The sequence below is a fragment of the Podarcis bocagei genome, assembly GCF_964188305.1.
Source record: "Podarcis bocagei genome assembly, chromosome: W".
Taxonomy (NCBI): Eukaryota; Metazoa; Chordata; class Lepidosauria; order Squamata; family Lacertidae; genus Podarcis; species Podarcis bocagei.
In genome coordinates, this window is record NC_138131.1 from 48,780,014 (window position 1) to 48,797,935 (window position 17,922).

The window sequence follows — 17,922 nt, forward strand, 5'->3', positions numbered from 1 at the left end:
TGCCCATGGGTCTTATGAAACAAAATGTGGTATTTTGGGCTTGTGGCTCTCCCCCCCCCCCCCGGGCTGGTAACTTGCAAGGAAGGAGGACTTGTATTAGCAGCACACAAAGAGAGAGAGAGAGAGAGAGAGAGAGAGAGAGAGAGGGGGGGGGAGGGAGGGAGAGAGAGGGAGGGAGGGAGGGAGGGAGAGGGAGAGTATTCTGCCAGAACCATGGTAATATGGAAATAAACAAGTCTGGTTCCACACTTGCATCAGCATCGCCTGGGCAACCTGGGAGCGAATTGCGACATGAGGCATTGTTTATGTTCCAAAAAGGAGGGGGTAGAGGAGGAATTGGAAAGCTGAGTAACATCCCCACTCCTTATTGAAATCTACATCCAGATTTCCATTCCATCCAGAGAAGCAGCATCAGCGGTATGGGTGACTGACACAACCAATTGCTACTTTGATTGGTAACTGAAATCCTAAGACCTTTGTTTGCTGTGTATTAGCATGATTAGGGTTAGGGAGCATAGCAATGCAAAGGCCAGTTGCCACCTCTCTTAGAAACTCCAGAGAATTAGAAAGTCACAGAAGAAATTGTTTGTATTCTCCAAATGCTGCCCCACAGACCATGCCACTACAAGGAGATGACAAAAGGCATTGTTTTTGTGCCCTGTATTTAAGTTTTATTCCCCACCCCCTCCAAAGTGCTCAGGGTGAGGGATCAGGCCTGGTCTCATGCTCTGGAGGGGGTGCGCCCTTCATTCTGCTCCTCTGTCCTGAAGGGCTCTGGGATTAGGGTGGACACAGTTGTGGTTTTCCGGGGGGAAGGGTCAGACTTATGCTTGGAATGTCTGGAATCAGTATTTTGGTACCTGGAAAAGGGCAGGCGACAGCTTACTCATGCCAAAAATAAGCAGGATATAAATGTAAGAAAACAACTAGCTAAATAAATACTCCCCCTTCAATGCCATCTAGGTCTTCAGCTGGTGGGTCAGGACTTCCACCAATACTTCCACCATGCAAATATATGGTCAATGATGAAGAAATGGGTCCCCAAATGCATGTTACTGAAAAGGATGGAGATCCCTATCTAGCCTTTCGTCCATCATTGAATCACAGAACTGTAGAGTTGGGAAGGCCCATGAGTGTCATCTAGTCCAACCCCCTGCCATGCAAGAATCTTTTACCCAACATGGTGCTCGAACCCATGACCCTGAGATTAAGAGTCCCATGCTGCACCAACTGAGTTATCCTAGGTTCAACAAGTCTTGTGGCAGCAAATTCCACACATCAATGGTGAGTGTGCTTTGCTGCGAACAAATAAGAACGTAAGAACATAAGAATCTGTTGGATCTGGCCAAAGGGCATCTAGTTCAGCATTCTGTTCTCACAGTGACCAACCAGATGCCTGTGGGAAACCTGCAAGCAGGATCCAAGCACTCTCCTCCCATGTTTCCAGCAGCTGGTATTCAGAAGCAGGACGTAGTCATAGAATCATAGAATCATAGAATCATAGAATCATAGAATCATAGAATCATAGAATCATAGAATCATAGAATTGGAAGAGACCACAAGGGCCATCGAGTCCAACCCCCTGCCAAGCAGGAAACACCATCAGAGCACTCCTGACATATGGTTGTCAAGCCTCTGCTTAAAGACCTCCAAAGAAGGAGACTCCACCACACTCCTTGGCAGCAAATTCCACTGTTGTCCTGACTAGTTGTCATTGATAGCTTTATCCTCCTCTGTGAATTTATCCAGTCCTCTTTAAAAGCCATCCATGTTGGTGGTCAGCACTGCCTCCTGTGGGAGGGAGTTCCATAGTTAAACTAAGCGCTGTTTATTGGGGCTTTGCTTAATGCTATCAACACACATGAAACTATTTCCCCAACTCCTGCCTGCTGGTTCCCCTTGCATGTTTCTTTTGGTGTGTTTTCTACATGGCTATTTTGCTATTAATCATTTCTATTGTTTTCCTTCTGCTGTTTGGGATCGTGGTACTGTTGCTTGAGCTGCTTGCAATTATATTTTATGGTTGCAATTTCATTCCATGTTGTTCATTTTAAATTGTTCTGAGCTGCCTTGGGGACCTTGTTGTTGAAAGGCAGGCTGGGGGGGGGGCAGTAAAATCAGGGGTCGATAAGCTTTTTTTTTTAGTGCAAGGGCCATATTTGATAACCATCTGAGGGCCATGTACCAGTGTTGAATGGGGTTAGATACAAAAACTGGGTGGAGCAACAGGAGGGACTCTTTGTGCATTAGGCTATAATCCAGCTCCACATACCCTCCAAGTTTCTATACCTACCCCTGCCCCCATCTTCATTCAGGAAAGCAAGAGGCTTTGATCTCACATTCCAGCCAGGCAAAAGCACTTGAAGAGGGCACAAAGCAGGGGCAGGGAGGCTTGTGACCTGGAGAGAGTGCTAATGGTCAGAGAGAGAGAGGTCTGGTTGGTGGCATGTGGCTCCTGGGCTGAGCCTCCCATTCCTGGTTTAAATAAACAAAGGCACACAGACCTCTGGATTCACCCTCATTCCCTTAGCCCTTACAGTGCAGGGGCTGCAAAGGGGCTCTTCTCTGTCTGTTGTTGGACTAAAACTCCCATCATCCCATGGTGACTGGGGCTGATGGGAGTTGGAGTCCAACAAGCTCTTGGGATGTTGGCTACCCTGGCCTAGGTACATGCCGTTAAATCACATAAACAAGCAGCAATCTCCATTCTTTTAGCACTTATGGTCCTTATGTGGCCAAAACAGCACCATCTGTGCAAGACGGAGGGCTCAGCAAGCCTGGAGAAAACGGCAAGGTTTGAAGATAGGATAGGATAGGATAGGATAGGATAGGATAGGATAGGATAGGATAGGATAGGATAGGATCCCTCAGAGGAGAACACTCCCCCCTCCCCAAATAGCCCAATGTGAACTTAGCATACTTAGTGGAAATTGAATACTGTTTGGGGTGGGGTAGAACGGAGTAGCTGGAACCCTGAGCTGCAACACTCCATGGTGCAACATTTTATTGCAGGTTGGACTTGCATTCATTCATTTACTTTCATTCCCCAGAGCACTGGTGACACATACGACTCCCCACTGCAGTGGGCACACTCCAATGCCGACTTCCAGAGCCAAAGGTGCAGCTCAGCCTGTTAGTTGTCTTTCTGGTATCTCTAAGCATCCAGCCAGAGTGCCGGCCATCAAGAAGCAGTATGCGTCCATCAGTGCCAAGTATAAAGGTGAGCTGTGGGAATAGATGGGGCAAGAGAGAGAAGGAGATCAGGAATACAGAGGTACCTATATCTTTGCCAGTCTGGATGTGTTCAACAGCATTGTTGAAAGACCCTCTGGCATCTGGTTAGCCCCTGTGAGAACAGGATGCTGGACTCGGTGGCTGGCTGGCTTGATCCATCAGGGTTCAAAGAAATTTCAAAGAAATTTTATTGCGGCCGTAGGCCCATACAGATAAAAACAAGACATAAATAACAGTTTTTGCACGTGGGAAAAAACAGCCGCTAAAACACCACTATAACAATAAAATACTGTAGTATGGAATGGAAGGAAGGAATGACATGCTGCACCTTAATTAACTTGTAGTGCTCCTTGGCAGCGCTTTTGGGTAAGGACAGCGACCAGGAACCTAGCCACTTTCAGTGTCGTATGGATGTCCTTATCCTGCAAGATTTGGGCAAGGTGGAATTTTGGTGGGGTACCCTCTAGCTTCTGTATGATTAATCCCAACAAATTTGCCCGTGGCACATTGAACAAGGGGCAAGTGAACATAATGTGCTGAAGCGACTCCGGCGTCTCCTTATCACATTCGCACATGGCGGAGGCTTGGCCCTTTGAGAATCTATGTCTCAGGACATTAGAGGGAAAAACGTTAAACCTCGCCTTGGTGAAGGCCAGCCTATGGGCAACAGACGAAAGGGAGGAGAGGTATGATGGAACGCAGTAAGTTAAAGTGATACCAATGTTCTGGGGCGAACAAACACCTCCCCCCAGCGTATAATTTCGCTGTAAATCGATGTCGTCCAGTCTTTGGCGGATCAGTCTTTGAGCAGTGATTTGATCTAGTTTTAGGGAATCTAGGGGAGAGATTCCATAACTCAGGAGTTTGGCATGAATTCTACTAGTCCAAAGGCTGGAGAATTCATCTCGCCATAGGCATTGGACAAGGTAATGGTCTGGTAATCTGTGCCACAATGATAACCAATAATTGAAGACTTGCTTCCACAGGCAAGTTTCTAAGGATGCGATCTTCAATTCTAATCGGATGGCTGCGTTGCTTACGCACAGGGGGAGCATTAGGAGCCGACGTAGGAATTGGTTTTGCAAAGTCTCAAGAGGAGCAAGATCTGTCATCACGGCCCAGAGCGGGGCAGCATAAGCAAGCACGGGAACCACTTTTGCCTTGAACACCTTTAGGGCCGAGGGAACATGCAAAGCTCCATCCGAAAAGAAAAATCGGAGGAGCGCATATGACAGAGTTTTGGCCTTGTTGAGTAGGTGTTGAATTTGTGCTTTCCACCCCAAATTGTGTTGAAAAATAACTCCTAGGTATTGAAATTTTAGGACTTGCTCTATTTTTGCTCCACCAAGCTTCCATTTGTATAATCTCCGACTTCTGGCGAAAATCAGAATCTTAGATTTAGCATGGTTGATGGTTAATTGGTTGAGTTGACAGTACGTGGCAAAGATCTTCAGAGCTCTGGTTAGTCCAACACGTGTATAAGATAGAATTACCGCGTCGTCCGCGTATAAAAGGAGTGGACAGCGGTAATCCGCTAGTCTAGGCGCGTGTGTACTTGGAGATGAGTTGACTAGGGGTGCTCGCATGTCGCTGATGAATAGGTTGAATAGGCAGGGAGCTAATATACATCCTTGGCGCACTCCCTTGTTTATTGGAATCGAATTTGTGAGGTCGCCCACAGGAGTAAGTCTCACTCTGGCAAGGGTACCTTCGTGGAGCTGGCTTATAAGCCATAAGAGTCTTCTATCGATGCCCTGTTTTGCAAGTTTCTCCCAAAGAATATTTCTAGGAACGCTGTCAAAGGCTGCCTTTAGATCTAAGAAGGCAGCACAAAGGTAGCCCCGGGGGGGGGGGGGGGACGAGTACTTCCGTGCCAGATGGTAAAGAACTATCGCATGATCAGTTGTTGAACGTTTAATTCTGAACCCTGCTTGTTCGTGACCAATCTGATTAGTCTCGTCTGCCCATCGCAATAGTTTAGTCAGCAAAAAGCTGGCATAAATTTTCCCTATGATCGAAAGGAGGCTGATGTTACGGTAGTTTTCCGGCTCCACTGGAGAACCTTTTTTATGAATTGGTACTATAATGGCCTCCTTCCATATTTTGGGGATGAGACCAGAAGCGTTGATTGCGTCGAAGGTTTTGGCCAAGATGTCAGCCCACCATTTTGGGTGTAGTTTGATGGCTTCAGCAGGGATCAGGTCGGGCCCTGGGGCTTTGCCCGGTTTCAGCTGGGCTATTAGCTTGGCTATTTCGTCCGGATCGGTGGGAGGCCAAATAGGTAGGTGGGAAAACAGATGCATCAGATGGTCGGAGGGAGCATCTGCCTGTGAGAAACATTTCTTCAGGAACAATTCCCATGTCGGTGCTGGGATGACTGCCCTTGGGAATTTCCTCGCCCTTCTGTTAATCAAAGACCAGAATTCCCTGGATCTATGTGGTTTTGAAGCAGTAATCAAGGCCTGCCAGCGATTCTGTTGCCACTCGCGTTTGGCAGTTTTCTGCGTGCGTTTGTAAACTTGCTTGGCTTGTGCATAACTAGCTGGCAGAGTAGATGCATCGGAGGTCTTGTACACATTATATATAGCACGGAGGCGCTGTCTTGCTTGTTTACACTGAGAATTATACCAGGGGGCACCGTAAGTATACTCGTTTCGATTTAATATTTTGGGTGGTAGCCTGAAGAAGGACGTAAGATCAGTCGTATGGTGGTGGAAGCGTTTCAACACTATGCTATACTCGTCTGAGGCAGAGTCTATGTTGGAATGGGGCCCGAGGATTTCTTTTTGAAAGAATTCCTGATACCTTTGAGCCTGGGTCTCCGACCATTTGATTCCTCTTACTTGGAGAGATTCGTTGGTTACCATCTGGGTCGCATGTCTATGGGCCTCTGACTGCCAGTTCAGGGAGAGCTTGGCTACAAGGGGAAGATGGTCACTAGATTGTACATTCTCGATCTTAAAGGTGGAGATACACTTAAGTATATCACTGGAAACCAGCAGGTAATCGAGAACGCTGTTTGATTTAACGCTCAGATGAGTGAAATCCCCTGGAATATCAGGGAGGCATGTTCCATTTAGGGGGACCAGATTTAAACGGATGGCCATTTGATAGAGGAGTACTCCAGCCTCGTTAACTCGTTGGTCTTTAGAAGTTCTCCTCATGATATGTTCCAGCTCATAATTATCAAGGTTTGGGGTAACCCACCATTTGGCTTTGGTTAGCGAGTCCCAATTTGCTGCTGTGCGGGCATTAAAATCGCCACCTATTATGGCCGGGGTGTTAGGAAACTTAACATAGCATGAGAGCAAATGCTCTTCTAGCGAGCCCCATTTAGAGCCCAGTTCGGAGGAAGAGCCCCCAGGTGGCAAGTAAGCATTTGTAACTAGAAGTGAGATCTTTTCCCCCGCAATCAGTCCAGTAAGGGCGTAAGGAGGCAAGGCCTGTACTAGAGTAAGTTTAGAATGTAGGTTGAGGGAGATGCCTATTATTAGGCCCCCTTTAGGGCGGCCTCCTTTCAGGGAGGGGCAGGCAGGGAGTTCTAGAAGCTCAAAGCCATTTAGGGAAATTTTCTCTACTTCCCACGATTCTTGGAGCAAGATGATATGAAACAGGTTAATATACTCCAGGAATTCTGGGTCAAGTTTTTTCCCCCTCCAGCCCGCAATGTTCCAGCTGAGGACTGATAGGGGGGAGTTCCTGTTGTGCCCAATTCGCTGTCATTTCAGGGAGAGATGTGAGTCCTTTGGAGGCAGGGCAGACCCCGCAAAAAAGTCAGTTATTTTACTTTGCATGGCAGGCACCTGCTGAAGGTACCTAGTCTTGAAGTTGGTAGTGAAGTATTCTGACTGAGGCGACAAAACGGGTCTCCCGCTGGGTAACCCAAGGGTGGACACTTCAGTGGGAAACTCCACAGGATTTGCTGAGACTGCCCCACCGCGAGGGCTGAAGGTCGCCAATGAAACCATTTGATTTATATGTCCGGCCGGGTCTTCAATCAAATCCGGGCCATTTTTTGATGTAGGTGGAGCACTCCCATGACCTGATGCTGGTGAAGGTACAGGGGATGCTTGGCGTACTGGTACCGTTTGTATGTCGGGTCTATGCCGCTCAGGGGAATAAGAGGACTCCAGTTCCGGCATTGATGGATTAGATGGTAAGGAATTGTTTTGGTGGAAGGAACTCTGAGATACACTCCTCAGCGGGGGACTCTTGGAGGGCGAGTCAAAATTTATCAAGAGTTGAGGTGAGAGGCCAACTTGTGGGGCAAGACCTGGGTCTGCCAGGCGTCGGTGGGTTTTGCCCACAAATGGGGGAGACATGGGTTTAGGAGCAGGACTAAGGTGAGGAAGACTTCCTGCTTCCTTAAAACACGACTCCGAAAAGCTGGCAGGGTAGTCCTGAAAAGTGGGCAGAACTTTTCCGTTCTTCTGGACATGTATGAGCTGATGATTAAGTACTTCTAGTCTATCAATTATTTCTTGTTATTCTCTCGTTGGAAGGTCGCCAAAGGTGGCTAAAAGCTCTCTTTCCTCCGGCGGGGTCAGAGAATTACTTGCGCCAGTGGGTTTCTTTAGAGCTCGTGGGGGCGTAGGGTAAATCCAGTTTCGGTGCGGGTGGATATCCTCCGGGAGAGGAGGCTCAATGTCCTGAGGTACTCCCGACCTCTCCGACAGAGTCCACTCCGTGCCGTGACCGGCAAGTAGAAGGGGGTGGATCATGCTATCCATAAAAACTCTTGTTGGGATGATATCATACCTAGCCAAGAGTGATTTCTGCCTGATGATAGCTGAAGGGATCCTTGGAGAGTAAAACGCAAGCATCACTTTCTGTTGCCTGAGGTGCTGGTTCAAGGGTAATACTGCAATGAGATCACATTGTGAGATTTCTATGTTTAGGAGATTGCTTAGATGCTTTTTAACCCCACTCAGAGTAAGCCACCTTGGTGACCCTGCCCCGATGTTTAGGCAGATTTTCTTAGGTTGTAGGGACAACGCTTGGTGTTTCAGTGCAGGATTTGGTTTATATTTAGGGATCACACTTCTTTTTTTGGTTGAAGGTATGGACCTCTGGCACTTCAATTCCCCTGTGTCTACAGTTGGTTTAAACTTTGACCAGGAGTTATCAATTTTCTGTTCGAGGTTACATAGCTGGGAGGATAGCACATCAATCTTCTTGAATATGCAATTAAGGGTTCTGACCACAAGATGGAGATGTTCATGTTGTTATTGTCTTGCGCAGTCCTCAGCTCCGGCGTCCTGCACCACCCTCAGTGGAACACACCCTCTTCCTCCAAGCTTGCCGTCCGCAGATTTAATCTGAGGTAAAAATAATTCCTCTGGTGTTGACATTGTTTCTGGAGACGTTAGAGGGTAGAAACGGTTCTGAGTTTTCACCCTATAGCAGAATTCAATGGGGTCACTCCGTTTGCCAGGCACGGGGGGGTCGGTTTTTAATTGTTTGGCTCTTGGGGAGGGCAGAGCCTCGTCACAATCCCTTAGGCGTTTGCCTTGGCCCATCGTTATAAGTCTTTTAAAATAGCGGTGCTTAAAAGGTAGTAAAAAGTGGTAGAAAGGTAGTAAAAAGTGGTAGAAATAAAAACAACAACTGAATGTGAGCTGGCGGAGAGCCAGTAAGTCGAAGGCTGCTTCCAAGGCTGCCAGAGAATACAATTATCTGCTCATTAAAGCTGATTTACGATGCAGGCTTTACAGTTATCAACAATGTGAACTCCTGGCATGGGCTCCAACACCCTGATACAATCTTCAGCAAAAACTTGCAAGGCTGGGAGCCACAACACAGATTTTAAAGAGGATTCGAGATGAACTCCGGCAAATGCGTCTTACCTCATCGCCATCTTGACGCCGCCTCCCATCAGGGTTCCTTTTTTGTTCTTGTGGAAACCAAAGAAGGAAACTGATCTACATTTCTCAGTCACCATCAGAACTTTCTTCCAAGAGTACTGCTAGCATGCGAGACAGTGCATATTTCCTTGTTAATAAATAATAATAAATAATAAATTTTATTTATATCCCGCCCTCCCCAGCCGAAGCTGGGCTCAGGGCAGCTAACAACAATAAAATAATACAACATTCTAAAATCATTTCATTATAAAATTTATTCAAATCAAATTGATGGCAACCATTGGGCTAGAGTTCTGTGAAGATTGCCAAAGGAGGGAGTCAGGCTAATAATATTTTTTTTCTTTTGTTTTCCTTTTCCTGTGGCTGGTATGTCACCACTGCTGTTGTCCTACCAGGGTAACGCTTGTTTAAAGGGGATGAAGGAAGGGGGTTGGGAAAGTACAGGCAGAGCATAGGTGGTTGAGTAAAATGGGAAATCTTCTCTGGCTTGAATTATAGTCCGAGCCACAGAAGAATTCAGGTGCCTTGTAATGCTCACTTCCTATTGCAATGCAAATATCCTGGCCCAAGGCTAGCGAGATTTTACCAGAGGGAGAAGAAAAGTATGTTGTGGGACTTCCATCAGCCCCAGCCAGTCTGGTTCAATGGTCAGAGAGGATGGGAGTTGCAGTGCAGCAACACCTGGAGATCAAACACATCCATTCTTAAGGAAATTAGCCCTGAGTGCTCACTGGAAGGACAGATTGTGAAGCTGAGGCTCCAATACTTTGGCCACCTCATGAGAAGACTCCCTGGAAAAGACCCTGATGTTGGGAAAGATGGAGGGCACAAGGAGAAGGGGACGACGGAGGATGAGATGGTTGGACAGTGTTCTCGAAGCTACAAACATGAGTCTGATCAAACTGCGGGAGGCAGTGGAAGACAGGAGTGCCCAGCATGCTCTGGTCCATGGGGTCACGAAGAGTCGGACACGACTAAACTACTAAACAACAACAACAACACCTAGAGAGCTGTAGCTCCAAAACCCAATATATTATTCAATATATTATTCAACACAATATATTATTCCATTTTGCCCTTTTACCCAGTGTGGCAGCTCATAATCTGCAAATGCTAATGGTTCCGGGTTGTCTTCCCATTATTTTATTCCTCCCCCCCCCCTTGTGGTTCTCTTGCAGGGCCAGGACCTGGGAAGTATGGTAGGTAGCCTCTCACTGGCATTAAGGACCATGACTTCACCAAGTATGCTGAGCCAGCCTACACAATGCGTGTGAAATCCAGTGAAAGATGTAAGATGCTGACAAGTTAGGTTCTGTGTTATTTGGGTTTTCCCAACAGCATTAACTGACCCACAGGGTGAAGCTGGCTAAACAACTGTTAAATTTGCTGGCAAAACATTTGAACAGAGATTGACAACCTGTGTTTTTGGGACTCTCTAATTATCGGGGCCACAGTTGATGGGACCTGGGTGATCCATGATCAAGAGCTGGGTGGCTTTCCAAAGTTTCCATTCCAACTGGATCAATGGCACTGCATGTAGGGGGCTAATGTAGTTGTTTCTTGACTACAACTCCCATCAGCCCCAGTCAGCATGGTCAAGAATGATAGGAGTTGTAGTCCAGCAAGGGCTGGAGGGTCTTATACTGCTGATTATTATGGTTGCACAAAAATCAGGGTTCTCAGTTGTACAGCTGTGGACCTTAGTGGGAAGAGGATGATCTACACTTAAGCCATGTTGAAGGATAACAGGAATGGAGGTGCAGGGGGGCGGAGCTTAACATATTCACTGCTATCTAGCTAGTGGGTGCCTTTAATTGATATCGGATAGGAAGTCAGTCATTGCAACCAAGCTAAATAGCTCAGAATCCACACCATGCCTCATGCAGACAATTCTTCTTTCCTTTGCAAGTGATCTCGATCACGGAGAGTCCTGGGCCCTGCTACTATGTGGACCCAAGCATGTCCCGTCTAGGGATATGGAGACCAGTTTCATTCCGCATGGTGCAAGAGAGAAAGCGGGCATGTAAGTTGAAAGATGAGAAATACTATGATGGTCAAGATGGGGCTGGAGTGGCATCTGTGCAATTTTGTGATGGAAATGTTTCTTTCTCACCTTGTGCAAAGAAGGCTTGTTGGTCAATCCCTGAACATGAAAGAGAGGGAATGAAAAAGAATGAGTGTGAGTGAATGAGCAGGTGTGTTATGCATGAAAATGGATGTGTGGGAGCATTATGTGTGGAGCTGTGGTCTTAAACCACTGAGTCTCTTGGGCTTGCTGAGCAGAAGGTTGGTGGTTCGAATCCCTGAGACAGGGTGAGCTCCTGTTGCTCTGTTCCAGCTTCTGCCAATCTCGCAGCTTGAAAGCATACCTGTGCAAGTGGATAAATAGGTACTGCTCCAGGGGGGAGGTAAACGGCGTTTCCATGCACTCTGGCTTCTATCACAGTGTCCCGGTGCACCAGAATGCTGGCCACATGACCCAGAAAGCTGTCTGCTCCTTCAGCCTGAAGTGAGATGAGCGCCACACCGCATAGACGCCTTTGACTATGTATGTAAGGTCCTTTACCTTACATTTACCTTTTACCTGCATGCATGTGGATTTGTGTATGAATGACAGAGAGCAGGGGTAGACTTTGGTAATACGGTTTTCTAAGTGAGGACAAAATTTGGCACTTCCCCCAATATATTTTATTTCCACAGTAATTCCTTTTGGTACAGTTGCTTTTTAATGGGGTTTCTCAGTAGGTACCCACATGAATATAAGTATTAATTATTACTATTATTATTACTATTATTATTGCTACTACCAATATTATTATTACTATTATTATTATTTTATGCCCCCTTGGCTCAGCACCCTGAGCAGGGGAACAGCCTGCACTGCCCTAGATCTGGCACTACAGAGAGAAGCATATGAAAAAGAGACAGGTGGCCTCACCCTCTTTTTTTATCAGCCACACTCACTGTTTGTCCCAGCCCCACTGGTTTGCAGGCCCTGGAAGGTTGACTGCATGGGAGTGTTGTCCATAGGCTGTAAAAGTTTATTCACTCTTTGATAAAAAAAAATATTTCTGAGTAGGGGGTTTTCAAGAACCAGACAGGAAAACCAGCTATGTACAGAGACCTTACCTAAGTGGGCTGTTTGATGTGGGAGATTGTCTGGGGTGATATCAAAGTGTAGTTTAAAAGTGTCTGTGACGCCCATCCATCCCTCCATTCATTCCATGTGTGTGTGTGATCCCTATTGCTTTCCAGCTATTGGCCTTGACCGAGTGGGGCTGCTCTGGATAAAGGGGCATTCAAGGAACTGGGGGAAATATAGTTTTCCTGATTGGTGTTCCACCAAGTCAACTGGGTTGAAAAACACTTTTTACCATTAGGGTGTCTAAGTGTCCTACTTTACAGAGGGCAGTCCTCTAGGCAAAGGGTTCTTCCATGTGCTATATATATCAATAGTAACACCTTGAACCTGGCCTGGTAGCAAATCAGCAGCCAGTGCAGATCTTTGAGCACAGGTGTTATATGCTGACAAGGTCTCACTCCTGCCAGCAATCATGTTGCAGCATTCTGGTCAATCACGCTGGAAGTCTCATCTTCCTGATGCCAAGGGACCATAAGATGTTGAGCATGTGGCTGATGAACGGACAGAAAGGAGAGCCACCAAAAACAGCATAAGGGAAAACAAGAGGGTCATGTTGCTTTAGAGTCATAATCTAGGAAGTAGTCTGGAGGGTACCTATGGAATTAACAGTAAATGACAGTGAATTGCAAGGGAAGATGTCATGGAAGAGATTAATAGCAGTGCACTCTTAACTCCACAGGTGATGAACTTAGTTGGAAAGGCTGCTAGAAGAGGAGATTGGAGGACAATGCCATGATTTTTAAAAGTGGGGGGGATTTTCAGTCAAGGCAAGGAGGATAGTGCCTCTTCCTCCAACATCCTCAAAATCACAACAGTTTACAAATGATTCAGCTTAAGAACAAATAGAATTCTCAAATTTAGAGAGAGAAAGAGAGAGAGAATATGCAAGGCTTGTCATCTACAAGGAGGAGCAGAGTATTGTAGCAAATACATGGGAAATGCTTTTCCCTTTCGTTTGAGAAACATCAATGGAAGCTTGGGATCTACTAATAGATCAATAAGTGGGTTTTTTTTACTCCTAACATTAGCAAGTAAAACAGCAACTTAAAAAACAAACAAACCCTGCATGGCAGATTGCTCCTTCTCTTTAAGCCTCAATGTTTCTCACCTGTCAGATTTTACATCCATCATTCCTGCCTCCTCCTGTGCTCCTGTAGGATATGATGTATCTGTTACGATATAGAAGCAATGCGGCCGCGAGCTGGTAGCTTGAAAGCAAAACATAATGGGAATGTTGGGACTGTTCCGTGGGAAACAGAGGGACAGTCAATTAACAGTGCAGAGAGCACCGGAATTAGCTGAGAGCGTAATATGAGCTGTACAGGAAGTACAGGTGGAGTTTGTCTCTCGGCTGTTGGAGTTTGAAGAGAGCAGTCGTGTTTTTCTGTAACGCTGCAAAGACAGAAATAAAGGCATGTAAATACGTTTCTGTCTATCTCTTTCCCCTGCCTGGGGGGGGGGCAGGAAAGAGGGGGGTGTTCTTCTCACGCTGAGAAGGATCGCCTATCACGACCTAGCCTGTATCCTGCTGGGGAATGCAGACAGGGAGGTCATCAGGAGATCAAGCCGGGTGCCTAGAGAGTTGCCAGTTTCTCCTAATAAAGGCTTGATTCCCAACATCTGGTAGCAGAGGATGGTTTTGATCCATGAAAGCAACAAGAGAGGTTGATGGAGCGTACTTCATCCTCTGCAAGGAGATAAGGAAGATATGGTAGCGTGCGGATGGAAGCACCGGAGGAGGTGTTTTTGCTGAGCAACGGAACCCCTAAGGTATGCTAATTTTATGGCTGTGAGAGTGAACGCGAATTGAGACATTCTTCGGTTCACTGAGTGTCTGCTTTTGGATGAAACCAGCACTGAAAGAGAGCCACATATTTCGCATACCTGAGTCTTGATAAGCCTGGAATGTCCAGTTGCTAAGCAACGAAACGTCAGTAAAGTGGAAAGTTACCGGCCAACAACGGAAGAGGGGCTGGGACTGTGAGAGGCTGGTAAACAGCGTTTGTTTTGTCTAATATCTCACTGCTCTTGAAAGGACTTTCAAAACAGCCTGTGTTTAACTGCCAAGTGAGGCAGTAAACAGCCAATAGACTCTTGGAATTTTACAGGCTCGAGAGTGAGAGCTGAGGCTTGGATTCAAAATGGATGCCAAGAAGGGAGGAGGCTTACCTTACCCACCTCCACTGACTAATGACAATTATTCCTCATGGTCTGTAAAGATGAAAGCCCTGCTTCAGAATCAGAGGATTTTTGGGGTGATTGAAAACCCCATCCCTGCTGCACCAACGCCAGGTTGGAATTCACAGAATGTGAGAGCCAGGACGGCCATAATTCTGTGTATCTCAGATGATCAACTCGTGCATATTCAGAATTTGCAATGCGCGCGTGAGATTTGGCAAACGCTGCTGTCAGGGGTTCAGGAGCAGAGGCACAGGAAAGGGAGGAAACAGAGAGCGAGGGGGAGGAATCCGGAGGTAATATGAGCGATGACAGCGGCCCGAGATCTCTGAGTCTTTCCAGTGAATCGGAAGATTCACAGAAAGGGGCGCCAGTGGTCAGAGCAAGGGGGGCGCCTAGGGGGACACCCCAGGTAGAAGGGACCAGAGGGGACTCAGAGAGCAGCAGTTGGAAATCGGGACCAGCTTCCCCACCAGAGCGCAGTAGGGGGGAGGGGTCCCAGGTATCGGGATCTGGCGGCTCGCCGCAAGCGGGAGGGCAGGAGTTAGGATTGGCCACACCTCCATCGGGGAGCGAGGAAACCGTCAAGAGGAAGGTTGAAGGCTGCGCGCGCGCGCGCCAAGTTCAAATGCACAGGAAGGCGGCACAGTAAGCAGCCCGGATAGGGAGCCAGGTCCTAAAGCCTGCCGCAAGGAGGGAGAAGAGTCGGGGGGGTCAGCGTCAGAAGAGTCCAGGAAGGAAGAGACCACGGGGGGTAGAGGGACCCAGAGGAGAAAGGAAAGACGGAAGAGGTGGAGTAAGGCTAGAGTATTAAGTTGGTGTACAGGAGGCGGAGACTCAGACGGAGCTTCGCCGGTCTAGCTTCTAAGACGTAGAGCTGCGCGCTGCGGCTTGAAAATGGAAACTGTAGCTCAATAAAGAAGTTTGTACAATACTGCCGGCTAGCGTGGTCCTCTGTGAGCTGGGACCTGGAAGCGGCTCTGACAGCTGCGTAGAATACATCAAAGAGATGCTGGTTCTTCAGCGTTGCTGCATTTTGAAAAGCTGACCAATCTAAGGCTAGTGCCAGATGGAGATGTACAAGCGCATCTGACAGAGATGAAATTCTTACGCCAGCAGATGGCGGAATGCAATTTCCCTCTACAGGAAGAGATATTCTGCTTCATGATTATTAACAGCCTTAATCGGACTTATGCTGCTGCATCGTGAGTGTCGGAGAAGGCCTCTCCCTCCTCAGGCTCATTCCATCCGGCCTAGGGGGCGGGGCCCAGGCTCACCTTCCCCACAGCTTTAAGAGGCCTCATTGGGGTCTGGGACATCGCTGCTGCTGCATCGTGAGTGTTGGAGAAGGCCTCTCCCTCCTCAGGCTCACTCCATCCGGCCTAGGGGGCGGGGCCCAGGCTCACCTTCGCCACAGCTTTAAGAGGCCTCAATGGGGCCTGGGACATCGCTGCTGCTGCATTGTGAGTGTTGGAGAAGGCCTCTCCCTCCTCAGGCTCACTCCATCCAGCCTAGGGGGCGGGGCCCAGGCTCACCTTCGCCACAGCTTTAAGAGGCCTCATTGGGGTCTGGGACATCGCTGCTGCTGCATCGTGAGTGCTGGAGAAGGCCTCTCCCTCCTCAGGCTCACTCCATCCGGCCTAGGGGGCGGGGCCCAGGCTCACCTTCGCCACAGCTTTAAGAGGCCTCATTGGGGTCTGGGACATCGCTGCTGCTGCATCGTGAGTGTTGGAGAAGGCCTCTCCCTCCTCAGGCTCACTCCATCCGGCCTAGGGGGCGGGGCCCAGGCTCACCTTCGCCACAGCTTTAAGAGGCCTCAATGGGGCCTGGGACATCGCTGCTGCTGCATTGTGAGTGTTGGAGAAGGCCTCTCCCTCCTCAGGCTCACTCCATCCAGCCTAGGGGGCGGGGCCCAGGCTCACCTTCGCCACAGCTTTAAGAGGCCTCATTGGGGTCTGGGACATCGCTGCTGCTGCATCGGAGTGTCGGAGAAGGCCTCTCCCTCCTCAGGCTCACTCCATCCGGCCTAGGGGGCGGGGCCCAGGCTCACCTTCGCCACAGCTTTAAGAGGCCTCATTGAGGCCTGGGACATTGCTGCTGCTGCATCGGAGTGTCGGAGAAGGCCTCTCCCTCCTCAGGCTCACTCCATCCGGCCTAGGGGGCGGGGCCCAGGCGCACCTTCGCCACAGCTTTAAGAGGCCTCATTGGGGTCTGGGACATCGCTGCTGCTGCATCGGAGTGTCGGAGAAGGCCTCTCCCTCCTCAGGCTCACTCCATCCGGCCTAGGGGGCGGGGCCCAGGCTCACCTTCGCCACAGCCTTAAGAGGCCTCATTGAGGCCTGGGACATCGCTGCTGCTGCATCGTGAGTGTCGGAGAAGGCCTCTCCCTCCTCAGGCTCACTCCATCCGGCCTAGGGGGCGGGGCCCAGGCTCACCTTCGCCACAGCCTTAAGAGGCCTCATTGGGGTCTGGGACATCGCTGCTGCTGCATCGGAGTGTCGGAGAAGGCCTCTCCCTCCTCAGGCTCACTCCATCCGGCCTAGGGGGCGGGGCCCAGGCTCACCTTCGCCACAGCCTTAAGAGGCCTCATTGGGGTCTGGGACATCGCTGCTGCTGCATCGGAGTGTCGGAGAAGGCCTCTCCCTCCTCAGGCTCACTCCATCCGGCCTAGGGGGCGGGGCCCAGGCTCACCTTCGCCACAGCCTTAAGAGGCCTCATTGGGGTCTGGGACATCGCTGCTGCTGCATCGGAGTGTCGGAGAAGGCCTCTCCCTCCTCAGGCTCACTCCATCCGGCCTAGGGGGCGGGGCCCAGGCTCACCTTCGCCACAGCTTTAAGAGGCCTCATTGGGGTCTGGGACATCGCTGCTGCTGCATCGGAGTAGGCCTCTCCCTCCTCAGGCTCACTCCATCCGGCCTAGGGGGCGGGGCCCAGGCTCACCTTCGCCACAGCCTTAAGAGGCCTCATTGAGGCCTGGGACGTCGCTGCTGCTGCATCATGAGTGTCGGAGAAGGCCTCTCCCTCCTCAGGCTCACTCCATCCGGCCTAGGGGGCGGGGCCCAGGCTCACCTTCGCCACAGCTTTAAGAGGCCTCATTGGGGTCTGGGACATCGCTGCTGCTGCATCGGAGTGTCGGAGAAGGCCTCTCCTGAGGTATCTAATCATAGCCTGCATTTTTATCAAGGCTTATAGTTTGATTAGGGTCTGTATTTTAAAATGAGCTTAAAGATTTTCAAATGTTTTATGCCAGGCAGAAGTACTTTGGCAAGATGTTTATCCTCCTGGACAAGGGCCCCCCCCCCCTGATTTATAGCAGAAAACAATCCTCAAAGTCGTAAAAAGGGAATTACAGGCTGAGACCAAGGCTACACTGACCCTACATAATTAATAGTTGGTAAACAGTAAAATAAAACCATGTGCCTTAAACTTGAGCCATATCTTCTTAAGGTTAAAGGCCAAGAGTAAATGGAAAAGAAAACAACTGGCTGAGAAGGGAAGTGTAAAT

General features: G+C 48.8%; 1 pseudogene across 1 annotated transcript in view; it reads left to right on the plus strand.

Annotated features, from left to right (window-relative positions):
- The first annotated feature begins 305 nt into the window (after positions 1 to 305).
- The window catches only part of LOC308578011 (protein CIMAP1C-like), a 38,074-nt pseudogene continuing 20,457 nt past the window's right edge, over positions 306 to 17,922 (plus strand). The window contains exons 1-4 of the transcript in view: positions 306 to 417; positions 3,051 to 3,220; positions 10,277 to 10,387; positions 11,008 to 11,121. The product of the transcript in view is annotated as a protein CIMAP1C-like (transcript). The remainder of the gene's footprint in view (positions 418 to 3,050; positions 3,221 to 10,276; positions 10,388 to 11,007; positions 11,122 to 17,922) is intronic.